At 44.9% G+C, this 15,944-nt stretch overlaps 1 long non-coding RNA gene across 1 annotated transcript; it reads left to right on the top strand.

The window, feature by feature from the left end:
- The first annotated feature begins 292 nt into the window (after nt 1-292).
- LOC112646374 (uncharacterized) lies at nt 293-12,796 on the top strand. The gene is made up of 2 exons (XR_003127612.2): nt 293-463; nt 12,595-12,796. It is a non-coding gene; the product is annotated as an uncharacterized LOC112646374 (long non-coding RNA).
- Nucleotides 12,797-15,944: the final 3,148 nt, after the last annotated feature.

Genomic DNA, 15,944 nt, shown 5'->3' with positions numbered 1-15,944 from the left:
AGCCAACAGAATTCTTGTTACTGGACAGACAGAGCAGTTCTGATGAGTTCTTGCACACTGATTTTTCTTTTCTACACTGGATGCAAACACTGTCTATTATTAGAGTCTTTGCTTAGACAAACGAGAGATGATGGGTCAAGTGAAGACTGGCTTTCCTTTGCACACTCATCCTGGGCACACTCTGGCCATCCCAATTAGACTGACTGATGTGCCAGTCTGATGGGATTGTCTGGTGGTCCCTAAATCTCCTTAGCAACACGTTTGCAAAGGTTCTTGGAATAGAATGCATCTGCAGCTAATTCCATCCACTGTGTGCTGCTTTATACTGGTTCCATTTGGAGGAAGATCCTTCCCTCCGAGAGCCTCAAATATCTCAATTATAAGATGGGGATAATTATTTAGGGTGATGCTCTCACTGGTGATGATGGACCTATACCCTAAGTTTGCTGTGCAGATAAGCAAGGTAAGGTATATGAAAATGCAAACTGTGAAGTGCTGAATTGATGCAGCCTATCTAACAGACTATATGACAGAATGGAGTAAACACTGGACTGGGAGTTTAATTCTTGTGCCTTTTGCAAGGAATATCACTTAACATTTCAAGGGACTCTCTCTCCATCTGTGAAATGGCAAGTCATGACTTTTGCCTTTCCGACTAGCAGGGCAGCTATAGAACCCAAGCGAGCATTCTGGAAAGTCATTTGTAAACTGTAAAGTATTGTGCAGGCACACAGGACAACTAACTTCACCAAGGGAAGTTTCCAACATGGAGAAATTGTATGGCAAATTCCTCTTGTAAGTCATCTCCTGCTCGCATATGCTTCTTAAGTCCAGAACATGCTTAGATTTCAATTTCAAACCAGCTCCAATGAATTGGCCACAGGTCCATGCTGAGGAGAATTTTATTCAATGGTTATTTGATGACAGACTGAATGAATGAATGATGCCAGGTATAGGAGGAGATGGCTCTATTTTTATAGCACCGACTCCACATGATGTGTTTAAACTCCTCCGTATAATTAGCTTCATGAACTCTCACCAAGCGGCATAAATCTTTATTGGTACTACTGAGAGTATCTGAATTTTGGAAAAAAGTTGCTCTTGCTCCAGAGTTTTTATTAAGAATTGTGACACGTGTCATACAGTGTTTCTGTTAATTGAGCGTCAAGTGAATGAAATGCACACAGATGCAGGGGACTTGGCAGGTTCACGGGCAAGACATGGCTGTGCATTTGCTTCTGCGCCCAGCCTCTGGGCTGTGCCGGGTCTCTATCCCCACCGAGTGCCCGGGCGCTGCAGCTGTAAGGAAGATCCTGCCAGTTTCCCTTGTGGTCAATCTGCCATCTGTCCTCCCCCAGCCCTTCAATGTCCAGCTACAGCCTTCGAATCCCACTCATGCCCACTCACTTTGCCATGGGCAAGGTCAATGGCAGTCCGTTGGTGCCAGCAGAAAAGGAAGCCACAGCCACAGCTATCTGGTTTCCTGGCTGCCTCGTATTCGGCTTTCCCTACTTCGGTTTATTTGAGAGAGAGGGAGAGACAGCGAGCATGGGAGGGAGGAGCAGAAGGAGAGGGAGAGAGAGAGAGTCTTAAGCAGACTCCATGTGGAGTGTGGAGCCTGATGCAGGGCTCGAGCTCACGACCCTGAGATTATGACCTGAGCCAAAACCAAGATTCAGACACCCCTAGGTCCCCCCCTCCTTTAAATTTCACCAGGACATCCTTTCTGCTCAGCCCTCTGAACCTCACCCCTTGTGCATGACACCTATATATTACAGGATGCTCTTCTCAACGTACATTTTCTGGTATTTCCTTAACAGTGTAAAAACTAATGGACTTGGAGATTTGTGTTCAGTTCTCCAAGAACTCTTAAAAAGCTGCAGTAGAAGAAAGTGTGGTTCAATGGTGAAAATGATGACTAGCTTGGATGATGACCAATTCAGATAATTGGCCATAGACCTCTAATCTTGCTGGTATCCCTCTGTCACTCAGCAGGGACCGGGCCGATCATTCCATCAATACATTTATTTTGTCAGCTGTCACTGTGTGGCGCCCACATGTCTCAGCTGGGTAACTTAGACTGAGAAATGGAAACCTGCCAATATCAGAATCATTTCATCCCTATCACGTGCCTTTCTTGTCATATGGATTTTCAATGCATTTCTGCCTGGCTTGGCAAATCTAAGCCATGACCTTGCTTTTAGCTGCTGGGTCCCTTTAATTATTACTATCAATTCCAACCAGCTTGAGTCAGTACATTTCTAAACTGCATTAACTCAGTAAGTTCTACCCACAAGATTTCTATTTCATTCTGCCCAACATCCCCCTCTACACACACGCGTGCGTGCGCGCGCGCACACACACACATACACACTCATCTCACCCAGTATCACTGAACTGGTTATTTCTTCTCAGCAGGGAGCGCGTGTATGTACACATATTGATTTATTTTCCTATGACTTTTCATACGCAGTTTCTCCTTGGAGTAGCTTCACTCCTGTCCAAAGGAAAGTCCTGGATTCCTGATAATGTTAAATAACTAAATCATTACCCATTCAACAAACATTGAGTCCTTAGATTTCCAAACCAGGCACCATGATAAGTTCATGGATATCAGTCATCATTGTGAGAGGCAAAGCAGAGGGTCCAAAAGTGGGTTTCAGAGAAAAGCTCCTTCCTGTTTCATTATAATTCCTGAGATGATGTGAGGACGTCACATATCTCATGAGAAAGCGATCATGAGGGGCCTCTGGGTGGCTCAGCAGGTTAAGCATCTGCCTTCAGCTCAGGTCATGATCCCAGGGTCATCCCATGATGGACTCCCTGCTCAGTCAAGAGCCTGCTCTTCCCACTCCCCACTGCTGTCTCTGTCTCTGTCTCTGTCTCTCTCAAATAAATAAAATCTTAAAAAAAAAAAAGAATGATTATGAAATTGCCTGTCCTCCACATCAGGACTAGGAGCTCCTCCCTCCAGGGGCCTCCTCCCTACCTAGGACCCTTGTCTGCTGGTGTCCATGCAACCAGTCCCTCTGAACATCACACAAACCACAGAGATTTTGCTCTGAGGTCACAGGCAGGGTGTGAAGGCAAGGAAGGGAAAGAGACATGAGATTTCAAGTCAGGCCTGGCTCCAAACCCAGCTCTAGCACTGTGTGATCAAGCTCCTCTCCATCACTGGGTAACGGGGATGACAACAGGACCGTCAGTGGGGTGTAGGGTGAATACTGTGCATACACAAAGCTCCAGAACAGAGCCTGTTATTTACATGCTGCCCCTGCTCCTGTTAGAGTCCAGCTCAGTCATCGGCCAAGTATAGAAGCTCCAATACTTCCACCTTATCTTGAAACCCTCGTCCCACTCCTGATCCCCCTCTCAAAACAGTAACAGCAGCAAATGGTGCAGAGAGGCTACCGGTTAATTTCCAATGTATATGACTCTCTGCTTCCGCAACATAATCCTGACTTCCTGCCGGCAATGTTATCACCCTGTTGAAAGAGTACATTCTACAATCTCCCTTGCAGCTTATGCGCAGACACGATTAAGTTCTGGCCTGTAAGATATAAATTAAAGTGGTGTGAAATTTCCAGGAAATAGTTGTTAAAAGAGGAGGCGTGCCCTCCTCTTTCCTTCAACTTCCTCTTTCTTGTTGCCTGGAACATTTATGTGAGGACTGGTGCTCTAGCAGCGATCTTAGCTTGTGAGGATAGACTCACAGCCTATGGACACGCAGTAGGAGGAGCCTGGATCTCTGACATCGCTTTATATGGCTTTATCATTCACTGGCTGCTTATTCTGGGAATTCTTTTATATGAGAGGTAAATACACTTTGATCTCATGCAAGCCCACAAGTTATTTGGGAGTTTTCTGTTATAGACAGGTAAACTCTAAATGGTGTGCCTGATTTCTCCACTTTTCTCCTCTGCATCAGGTCAAGGGCCAGCTCAACTGAATAACCTCAGATCATTTCTTCTCCCCCTCGTTCATGTCAAAGATTCAAATTTGTGTGATAGATTTTCCACTTATTTGAGTTTATATTGGGTACCTACCCTGTCTTCACCAGGGATGAGGGACATTGAATCAGGAGGAAGGAGCCCCTAGGGACTCCTAAATTGATCCCACCTTCAGGAGTGAAAGATAAAACCCCAAAGGGAAATAGGAGCAGTGGCAACCAAGGTCCACCCCCAAACCTCCCAATCCCCATGCTTCTGTTGACCAGCATACGGCATCTGGGACTGCGGCAGCGGCAGGAGTCAGTGCAGTTGTGATTCTGAGTGCCGGGATCTCTGACTGCCAAGTAGGGACAACACCACCTTCATCTCTAGGTGACTCTAGCAGTGGGATACACAGGCCTCTGTGCACAGAAGAGGATTTGAGGCTCAATTTGTTCAGCATCTATTACAAGTCTACTGAATACACTGGGGACACAGGATGCAGAGCTAACCAGCCTGCCTCGTACTCGCAGCCTGGAGGGAAGGGCACAAGTTGATGACCCAAGGTAAACAGATGGGTGGGAGTTACAGGACCGCACAGGGGTAGCTTGTAGTCTAGACAGGTGGGGCGGGGAATGAGGAGGAAGAGGCAGTAGGGATCGTCTCCACGGCGAGTCCAGCCTAGAAGCAGAATAAGAATCAGGCAAAGCAGTGGGGAAAGCAGGCTGGAACGGTGGAGGGAAGAAGGCAGAGCATGTCTGGGCAAGTGCAGGTAATACTGTGGTCTTATTGGAGCCCAGAGTGTAAGGGGACACAGTGGGCCAGAAGCAGGCCACAGAGGACTTCAAGGGATGTGAAGCAGAGCCTCGAATCTACCCTGTAACCAAGGGAGGACTGCTGAAGCATTGTCATCATGAGCTCGACGTGATGAAATATGCATTCTAGAATGATTAGAAGGATTGTTGCATGTGGAGAACAGGCAGTGGAAGAGGGGCCAAAGGATCATGGTGCAGTAACCAAGGAGGAGCCTGTTGAAATAATATAATCAAAAAATAACGGTGTCTTGAATAGAGAGGAACATTGCCTTACCAAAAAAAGTACAGCAATGTTCTGGCCAGTTCTTATTTCGTTCCCCAGTGAAAGCCAAAAACCTAGTGTTAAATTGCAGGCATCTCTGCATGCATCCAGAGGAACAGAGGCCAAGTGTACAGATTGCTGGGATCCCACTTGTACTGGAGCAGAGCATCAGAAAATTAGCAGTTAGCTCAGTGCCTCTTAGACCATCTCCCTGAGACACCTCCAGTGGTCTCTCCACAGGTCTCCCGGGCTGTGTCAGGAGCTGGAAAGCCGACAAATCAGAATGGTGTCGCTGGTTACTCTGGCATTCTGAGTGAACGAGGGACGGGAGGAATGACTGTATGAACTTATCAATTGCATTTCTGGATGAGGGCCACCCTGGTTTCTAGAGTTAACCATCAGAGCGATGTGGGACCCAGGAAAGTTAACAAAAATCCCCTACCCCTGGACAAGCAGAGCAGGACTGATTCCATTTTGTGCTACACCCGCCACCTCCCCTATGACCCCCACATGACCTGCTTATTGCTTAAGGCGCTGCCCCACCCTAGGCGAGCCGCTGGGCACACCCTAATCGGAAATCGGCTCATAACCATGTAACCCTGCTTTGTGCCCCCAAAACTGCGCGCCGATTCTGACCAAAGTAATAGGCCAGCTCAAGGGGATACTATAGGGTAAGATGCAATTCAATCGGCCACCTGCGTGTGGACCGACATGACTGTGCAACTTTCTGCGTATCCCATGGGCCACTGGCCCCAATAAAGCTGCTACGCCTCTTAGTCTCGGGGTCCAAGTCCCTGCTCCGCTGTGTCGGGTACACTTGGACCCAAGCTCCAGCTTGTAAAGAAACCCTCGTGTGTTTGCGTCGGTGTCGGCTCCTTGGTGGTGTCTCGGATTCGCAATCTTGGGCACAAAAAGCGAGGGGATTTTTTTTATCCCACTTTCTGCCTTTTCTTTTAAGTACTTCTTAAAAGAACTGGAAAGTGTTATTGAACCATTCCTACCTCACACTACTCAGAGGAGTGAGCCATCACTCTCCATCAGAAATGGTGGCTGGGATGGGTGCGATGCCTCACACACCTGGACTTTTAGCTGATCTTACAGCCGTTTACTGACAGGGGAGGTGTGTAATTTGGGAAATGTATTTTTGGAAATGCTATAGATGCAGAACAAAAGTTAAGCAGATAGATAACACATGGAGCCCGAGTTATCAAGCACTTTGTTACCTTATTCAAAAACAACAAAAACACCAACCTTTCCTGAGCTTTCACTGTTCACTTTGGAGTCTGGTGAGAAGTAGGTTTTCTCCAGGTGTGGCAATTGTTCTGGTGGGAATAAATTCAGCAAAGGAAACCATGCGCCGTATGCCAAGCTAGTCAGTGTATGTGTTTATGCTGAATTGTGCATTATGGGTTCATTCCCTTTCCATCCTGCCTGTTAACCTTCTATAAGAAGAAAAAGAAAGTTCCTTGAGTAAATCTGCATACAGGGTTTTCAAGCTGATGCTGACATAAGTCTCATATTCAAGGAACTCCACGAATATTAACCAATGCCTCCCTTTCCTTTCCACTGGGTTCAAACACATTCATTAACACCCAGGAGTCTGGGGGCCCCGAGATGCCTCCTGGATTCTTGTCCCCCTGGATCATGACTCCCACAGCTTGATCACACAGAATGGTTCAGCCAAAAAGCATCTATGCACCACCTTGCACCCTTTAGGATAGCTACTTTAAAACAGCAACAACAGAAAAGAACAAGGGTTGGTGAGGATGTGGAGAAATCAGGACCCTTGTGCACTGTTGGTGAGAATGTAAAATGGTGTCACCCCAGTGGAAAACAGTGTGGTAGCTTCTCAAAAATATTTTTTTAAATACGAGAACTACTAGACAACCCAGAAATACCACTTCTGGGTATATATCCCAAAGCATTGGAAGCAGGTTCTCAAAGAGATGTCTGAACACCCATATTCAGAGCAGCATCATTCACAATACTCAAAAGATGGAAACAACCCAGATGTCCACTGGCGACTGAATACATAAGCAAAACATGGTCTATCTGTTCGATAGAATATGATCCAGCCTTCGGAAAGAAGGAAATCCTGACACCTGCTACAACATGGATGAGCCTTGAGGACATTATGTTAAGTGACGTAAGCCAGTCATGAAAAGACAAATAGTGTATGATTCCACTCCCGTGAGACACCTAGAGTTGCCACAAATTCATAGAGACAGGAAGTAGAATGGTGGTTACCATTGGCTAAGGGGAACAGGGTGGGGAGTTCGTGTTTAATGGGGACAAAGTTTCATTTTTCTAGGATGAAGCATTCCAGGGATGGATGGCGGTGATGGTTGTGATGATAAAATGTAAAAATAAAATAAGTAAATGTATTTAAACACCACTGAACTGTACACTTAAAAATAGTTAAGATGATAAATTTTATGTTATGTGTATTTTGCCACAGTTTTAAATAAAAAGCATCAAGGAGTCTGTAGGAGAAAAAGAGGTACCAGACTGTTCTGCTTGGTCAGCCCTGAGGAAAACCTAAGGGAGATGTGTCTTCTCCGCTTCTCCCCTTGCTTTCTCAATCCTTTCCTTGCTCCCTGCACTCTGCTCACTTCGGGGTGTCCTCGGAGCCTGGGAGGTCTCTGCTCTCCCCTTCCTCTACCATTAAGGTCATTCCCCACTAACAGCTCAGCTGCCCCCCAGGAGCCCCAGGCAAGATCTCCAGATTCCTCCACCTTTCCACTTAGCTTCAGATTCATGCTGCCACTTGCCCACTGGAAATGTGCCCCCATGACCCCACAGAGAACTCCTCCTCCCCCCAGACACATCTTCCTTCCATTTTCCGATCTTAAGTTATGATCTAGATTCTACTGAGCTCCCAATCCCCTCCATCGTTTAGCTCCCGCATTCTGTTTTCTTCATTGCTTTTTAAAACATGCATGTGATCATGTCATCCTCCTGCTTAAAAACTGTACCAAGCCTCCCCCATTGCTTCTAAAAGTAACCTTCTCCAATATCCCAAGGCCGAGTTGGGTACATTCAAGGGTCTCAGGAAATAAATGAATCGAACTGGCTTTGGGTCAGGTGACAATTCCTGTGAGAAGAAAGATGCTGTCATGCATGAAGAAGGTAGCTGCAAAAGGCAGAATTTTAGAGCTGACTCCCCAAGATTCCTGACCCTTGGTTATAAAATCAAACGTTAGTCCAAGGACTGCTGGGAAGGGTTTTGCCGCTGCGATTAAAGCCCCAACTCAGTTAACCTTAAAATATGTAGATTATCCGGTTGGGCCTGACCCAATCAGGTGAGTGCTTAGGAAGGGGAGTCTTTTTTTCCCCTGGCTTGTAGCAGAAGTGGGAGTCAGAAAAAGTGGAAGCAAGAGAAGGATCCGGTGTGCTCTTGTTGGCTTTGAAGATGAAGAGGCGACCTGCAAAAACCAGAGATCAGCCTCTCGGAGTGAGAATGACCCCACTAAATTCTGCCAACAATCTGAAGACATCTAGAAGCAGATTCCTCTTCAGACTCTCAGAGTAAAAGCCTAGCCTGGCCACCATCTTCGTTTTAGTCTTGTGAGACCCTAAACAGAGAGCATACCTGAGCCCACCCCAACTTTTAACCTAAAATGCTGCAAGCTAACACGTGGGTATTGCTTTCTACCACTTGATTTGCAGTGATTCCCCAACACTTGGAAATGAATGCAGCACTCTCTGGGACAGCTCTTGGTGGTGGTGGTGGGGCAGTGGGCTTCCCCGAAGGCAGAAGGCAGGACGAGCTCAGCAAGCCGGCCCCAAGGAACTGTTCCACCCACCAACCCACTTTAAACAGACCCATTTACCTTTTTCTGCCTTCTATGACTTTCTCTGTTCTTAATTAGATCCACTTTGGAACTTCATGGACTTTTCAAAAACAATTCTTAGGATTGTAATTACTTTTATCCTCATCTACAGACACTTAAGACTGCAAAGTATAATATAGCATCGTCTTTGGCACACATCATTGTATATGGTTGTATTAAGCTTAATAAATGAATACCAACCCCTCCTCCTACCTCCTACCAACCCCTCTCTCCCACCTCTGTGTATGTGTGTGTGTCTGTTTCTCTCTCTCTCTCTCTCTCTCTCTCTCTCTCTCTCTCTCTTCCTCATACCCACCACCGCCCCCCCCCCCACGACCAAATTATGCCTCAATCTCTTACTTGGAAGGAAATAAGCAGCCATTTTCAATAAGAAAATAAAAGAGTTTGTCATTGTCTACACTGTCTGCTAATACTGATTTAAGAACATGAACTTTGGAATCACCTAGGGTAAAATCTGTACTCCAGGTCCCTCTTTAGTGGCTACGTGAAATATCTTGGTTTTTTTCACCTGTCATACGTTCACAATAATAGCATTCCTATGAAGATTCATTTAAATATGGCCCATGAAGTCCTTAGCAGTAAATGAGTCCATACTCAGTAAATGAGACTGTTACTATTATAAAGGAGATGAATATGTGTGAGCCTTTAAAAGTAAGGACATTAGGACCAGCTCAGGCTTGCTCAAGGCTAGGTGCCCAGTTTGGTTTGGTCATGGTTTTGAGTTTAGCCCTGTCCAAGCTAAATTCTCTCAGATTGTCTCTCTGCCACATAAACATCACTGAGATGCCTCCAGTTGCTCTTTGAGTTATCTGCAGACATTTGATAAGTGAGAAAGAGACAAAGAAATGCAGATTGGAGCCCTTAGCAACATCTTTTTTAAAAGATTTTATTTTTTTATTTGAGAGAGTGAGCACCAGCAGGAGGGAGAGGCAGAGGGAGAGGGAGAAGCAGACTCTCCGCTTAGCAGGAAGCCCGACATCCCAGGACCCTGAGATCATGACCTGAGCTGAAGGCAGACGTTTAGCTGAGCCACCCAGGAGCCCCAGCAGCATCTTTTCTTTCTCATGCCACTCCAGAGCCAAGCCCAGTATCTTGAGTGTGTAAGGACACAGCAAATAAACATGCACCTGTCAGGAGCTGATTGCAAGGGCTGTGACTGCTGTATCTGGGGGCGATGTCAGAGTCTGATTTCTGGACATGTCAGAAACAAAACAGGGGAGAATAAGTGGACACAAAAAGTGCAGAGTGAGGGGATAATTGCTTTTCATCCGAGTGTTCAAAAGAAAGAGTTCAAGAACACAAAATGTAGCAGAGCTTGACATGCTAGCAGGATCCTTCAGATCCCAGCAGATCCCTGCAGCTCCTTGGGATCTGGGCAGATCTGAGCTATAGTGGGATTCCAAGTGTTCTGGGAGCATTTGGGAAGCTTCTCACAGGGAGGGTAAAGTAGGGAGGTTCCCCTACATCTCAGGGACTAAATAATAATGCACTACACCAGGGTTCACTAGGTTTGCAAAGATGTCCCCAGACTGGCAGCAGCTGCAGTATCACCTGGGAACTTGTAAGAAATGCAAAATTCCCAAGTCTCACCCAGACCTAATAAATTAAAAACTCAGGTGCTGGAGACGGGCCATCTGTGTTTCAATGTGCCCCTGGGTGGTCCTGATGCTGACTAAATGTTGAGAACCGTGGTTCTCAAATATATATTCAAATGAAATATACATGAAATTATATATATATATATATTACATATATATATGTGTATATATATATACACATATATATACACATATATATATCAAAGGATGCTAAGAAAAAATATCCAAAACTTGGAAGTCAAGCAAAGAAAGAGCAAGACCTTTCAGTATTATACAGAGGCATTATTCAGCAGGCAACCCATTATTTAGGGGAATGTAGTTCTGGTTGGATTTGCTATGTATTATACATTAGATCCCAGCCACTAGTAAGTTATATGTAACTCCTAGTTTCTGATCCATTAGAAAAGACGACCTCCAAGGCCGTGGGTTTTAATTGCGCTATAGGACAGTAAGCACTTTCGTATCTGACTCAGCAGTCTTCTCACATTCCGTTTGGAATGCCTCTAAATATCCAGCTCCTGAAGATGCACTTTGGCCAGCTTTACCATTTTACTGGATCCCTCATTAAATGAGTGGACAAGTCTTCGACACATGTTGGTTCTATATTCATAGGAGGATCAGGTTTTTAACACTTTGAAAATTATTTTTCCAGATAAATACATCTTGACTACAATTTAACCTTGGGTTAAATTCCATCCTGGTGGTCTGTTGTGAGACCATCTGTGTGGAAGGGCCATGTGTCTGCCCCATAGAGGAACTAGTTTTTCTGAAGATAGTGGCTGAGCCCTCTCCTTCTCCTTCTGCCCTGACTCGTGTGGGCATTCTTTGTCTCTCTCAAATAAATAAATAAATCTTTCAAAAAAAAAAAAAAGAAAAAAAGAAAAGAAAAGAAAAGAAAAAAGAGTGTTAGGGAAAAAATAAAACAAAAAAATTTCAAGCAAAAAAGAGTGTTATCAGGGGTGCCTGGCTGGCTCATTCAGTGGAACCTGTGACCCACAACCCAATGGTTCTGGGTTCAAGCATCATGTTGGATGTAGAATTTACTTAAAAATAAAAAATTCTAAAGAGTGTTATTGAATTCTCTGACTCCAGTTTGTTCTTCAAAACATGAGAAAAATTGATTCTTCACAGAGTAAGATTCAGTGATAAAACATGTGAGATGAACCTAGCACCCTGCCTTTGATACAATCCACTAGGTACTTGCCAATGTGATCAGCCTACACTACTGCATTTCACATTGGGGTGAAAGCTTTCCCCAATTATAGGATTCTCAGATATCTTACAGCCAAGTTGGGAGATATGTTTTGGGGTGAATAAACCTCTGCACTCACACTAGAACTACTGGGTAGATTCCAAAGGCAGACCTGATCTGGAGCTTTCAGTTGAGTTGGAATGGCAGGCAACACATAGTGCTGCCTTTGTTGATGAAATAGAGGGAAGAAGGAAGGAGAAACTGAATAAATATGAATGCTCCATTTTGAAGACAAATGGCAGAGACCTGGGTGGTTCAGTCGGTTAAGCATCAGACTCTTGATTTCTGCTCAGATCATGATCTCAAGGTTGTGAGATTGAGCCCCATGTCGGGCTCCTCGCTGGGTGGGGAGCCTGCTTGAGATTTTCTCTCTCCCTCTCCATCTCCCCCCCCCCACCCCGCTCGGTCTTTCTCTCTCAAATAAATAAGTAAATCTTTAAATAAACAAATAAATAAATAAATAAATAAATAAATAAATAAATAAATAAATAAAGGAAAGTGATTCTGGGGCATTTGAATTACCCAGACATGCACAGGGTTCCTTTGCTCCTATCAACTTGTAGGAACAAAATAATATGACTGAATGTGCCCACATCCACAAGAAAGGGCATCAGGCTGCCTTGTTAACTCACTGCAGACTCCTTTATATTTGTATGTACTCCAAGGAACACCTGTCAGGGGAGGGCAGGGTCTGAATGGGAACACCTGGGGGCTTCTCCACTCCTGGGAATTAAGTGCTCCAAAAGTGAGTGAGCAGGTGCCATTCATCTCAGGCAGGAGGTCTTTACCTGGGGTTTGTAATCATAAATCCAGATGGAGAAAAACATTACATCTTTAATTTTCCCTTACCACTAACTGAAATGTAGCATTTCCTTCGATTACAGATGCGGATGACAAACTGCAACAGAATGTGCATTACCTGAGATGTTACCCCTCACAAAATCACAGATATTTCCATATCACATCGTACTTGTGCAACTATCACAAAATATCAATTATATGCATCGTGACTTCAAATTAGCCTCATGATTAGTCCCGCAGCTAGAACTTGTTACCTAACATGTCAATAAAGAAGCAGATCTGTTACTATGTCACAAATTTGTTTTGGTAATATTGTGATAAATGGTTTAAGCATAACTGGTTTCTTCTTTAATCCAATTTATTTTATTTTATTCTTTTTTTATAAAATATTTTATTTATTTCTTTTAGAGAGAGAGAGAAAAAAGCGTAAGCGGGGGTGGGGTGGAGGGCAGAGGGAGAGGGAGAGAGACAATCTTCAAGCGGACTCCATGCTGAGCTCAGAGCCTGTGGAGGGGCTCTATCCCAGGACCCTGATGTCGTGACCCAAGCTGAAATCAGGAGTTAGATGCTTGACTGAGCCACCCAGGAGCCCCTATTATATTCTTTAGGAATGGTCTTCTGAGAAGGGGACTGTAGGGCTCTCCAGATAGTCAAGGGTCCTGGGCACAAGTTGAGTGTAATGAACCTACTGCCTAAGAACCAAAGCGTGAGGACCTGGCATTACAGAACATGCTCCACCCATGAGAAAACTTAATTACTAAGGAAGAGTCTACACTCTGCACCATGGTGAGGACAGAAACTCCTTCAAGACAAGAAATAAAAAGACTAATTTTATGGAGTACTGACTTCACATTACAGACTGTACATTACTGAAAATAACCTCATGTCATCCTAATAATAACCTCGTGAGGTGAGAACAATTTCTCCTATTTTACAGGTGGGTAAACATGGCTCAGGAAGTGTATTCACACTGCTGGGGAATGAAGGAACTAAACCCAACTTCAACAAAGGTCTTTTGACTTTCCACTCTCTGACCATGGCCATGACAATGAGACTCAGCTTTAGAAGGACTACTCCACAAACAAAGAGGTCAACACATACCCCAGAGAAGAAGCCACTTTGGGTGGTCATGGAAGTGCATTGCTCAGATCCTGCTTTGCAAGAACCCAGAGGGAGGAGTCCTGCATCAACACTGTGAGCTCCTCTGCAGCATTTGCTCTGAAGACACACTGTCCACAGTCAGAGATCCTAAAGCCAGCTGTTCCTACCTGATGGGGCAGGTATCTGCTGGTGGACAATCTATCTGTGGTCCAAGGCCTCTCCAAGTTAAGTACATCCTCCTTCCACTCCTCTACTCTTTCACAGGGGCCAGAGTGGCACTGTGGTCTGAACGCTCTCACCAGTGTGTTTCTTGTGACAGTTTCATAGGCCAAGAAGGGAAAACAAACCCTCCTTCTAAACTGTCACATGAAGAATACATCACGGTAAAATAAACAGATGTGACATGGGCCAACATTTTTCCAGCTTCCAACACCAGTGTAGTTCTATTAAAAGTCAAGATTGTGATTATATTTGATGGAGAATTCTGGGGGGATTCTGGACTGCTGGTGATTCCATTTCTTGAGCTGGGTGCTGATTTAACAGGTATACTCAGATGGTGACAATTCAAGATGTTCGCTTATGATCTGTGCAGACTTCTATCCACCTATTTTTCTTTTAAAATATTTTTTCAAAAGTGGGCATATTCATGGCACCTGGTGTCCAATGAGGTGGAATTTGAGGGGTTGCTCTCTGTAGGGCAGGATGCAATGTACGAATCAACGGTGGTGGGGAGGGGGTTATTCTGCACAATATACACTCTGCAGGCTCCGGGGATTTGATTGGAACTGGGTTGTGGCCCTTAACAAAGAAACTTAAGTCTATTTATGTTGGGGGTCCTGAGCGCTAACAGAGGTTCTAGGCTTATCTGATATATATGGTCTTTATAACCAAACTTCAGTTAAATAAATAAGTGGCTTACTTAAATCTTGACATTCCAGAGATGTCAAAAAGAGAAGAAATAGGGAGTTCTTGGTATTACCCGTGGCAGGATTCATTGCTTGACTTTGAAAGTATGATGTGCAGCTCGCAGAGAGAATGAATCTGCCCAGCTGGAGAAATGTGGATATATGTTTGACAAATCAATTCCCTTCCTTGAAGTACGAGGAAGGAGGCTCCCATGGAGCCTCAATTACCACAGGCAAAGCCGGGCAGCGGAGGTCTTGCGGAATCAAGGAGCCCCCTCGCGCTGACGTTTGCACGGGGAATTGCTGGCATCACCTGGTCGGCTGGGAACCACTGCAGCGAGCCTGTGAAATGAATGACATCCTCACCTCCGCCAGCAGGGCCAGCCCCTGCCCTCAGTCCCACAGCTTCAGAAACATCTCGAGGCTGACCTCCGCTGAACAGGACAGATGCCCCCGTTGGATCACAGGAGCCCAGATAATAGTTGCCTTCCTCCTTTCAGCCAACCCTCCACCCCCAGGGCCTCTGAGTGGGGTCATTGACCTCCTACTTGCAGGACAGAAGGAGCTAACTTTTTGGTACTCAGGTGAATTATAGGAAATATGGCCTCAAATCAACAGCAGCACCTAAAGCGGCGGTGGATTATAAGGGCTAAGAGCATGAGTTAAAAGTATAATTCTCACTCAGTAGCAGTGTGATCTTAGGCAAATTTTTTAACCTTTCTGCACCTCATCTGCCTCCTGTATGAAAAAAAAAAAAAGGAGATTTATTAGAGTACTTAGGTCAGAGAGTTGTGAGAATTAAATTAGTTAATACACGTAGAGTATTGTAAAAAGACAACTGGTAGACCTCGGCTACTATCACGGTGGTGCTCATTAATGCTGTTCACCAAATATTTCTGGCCCTCTGCCTCCCGAGGACATGTCACGTGGTAGGATTTCCCTTAAAATGTAAATTAGCCATGTGGCTTGTTTTTGTCAAAGAAATGTAGGCAGAACTACATTTCATTCACATGTCATTTCTAGACAGAAACTCTTAAGAGCTGGGATGCAGTTTACCAACTTCCTTTTTTAGTGACTGGAAAATTTGGCGACACAGAGATGGAGCCTCCTTGAGTATGAGCCAGGGTGGGGGCGGTTAGGGAGACAAAGTCTTAGCCCATAGTGGGTGAACCTGTGCTGTGGAAAGAAATTTCCACTGAAGTTTTGTATTCATTTGCTACTGCAACATCATCTAGTCTCTTCTGACTGAACTAATACCTAAAAACACGAACACAAACTAATACCTAAAAACCCGATGCTGCTATCACACAAACTTCCAAGACATGGAATTAGCTTGGAATCTAGGAAGCCTGCAGGGAGGAAGCCACTATTTTAGGCAGGAAGAAAGCACCCCTGTTATGTTTACCATAGGAAACAGGTGGTTACCA

The sequence above is a fragment of the Canis lupus genome, chromosome 6 (genome assembly GCF_003254725.2).
Source record: "Canis lupus dingo isolate Sandy chromosome 6, ASM325472v2, whole genome shotgun sequence".
Classification (NCBI taxonomy): Eukaryota; Metazoa; Chordata; class Mammalia; order Carnivora; family Canidae; genus Canis; species Canis lupus.
The sequence above is the reverse complement of the archived record's forward strand: the minus strand, read 5'-3'. Positions and strand labels throughout refer to the sequence as shown.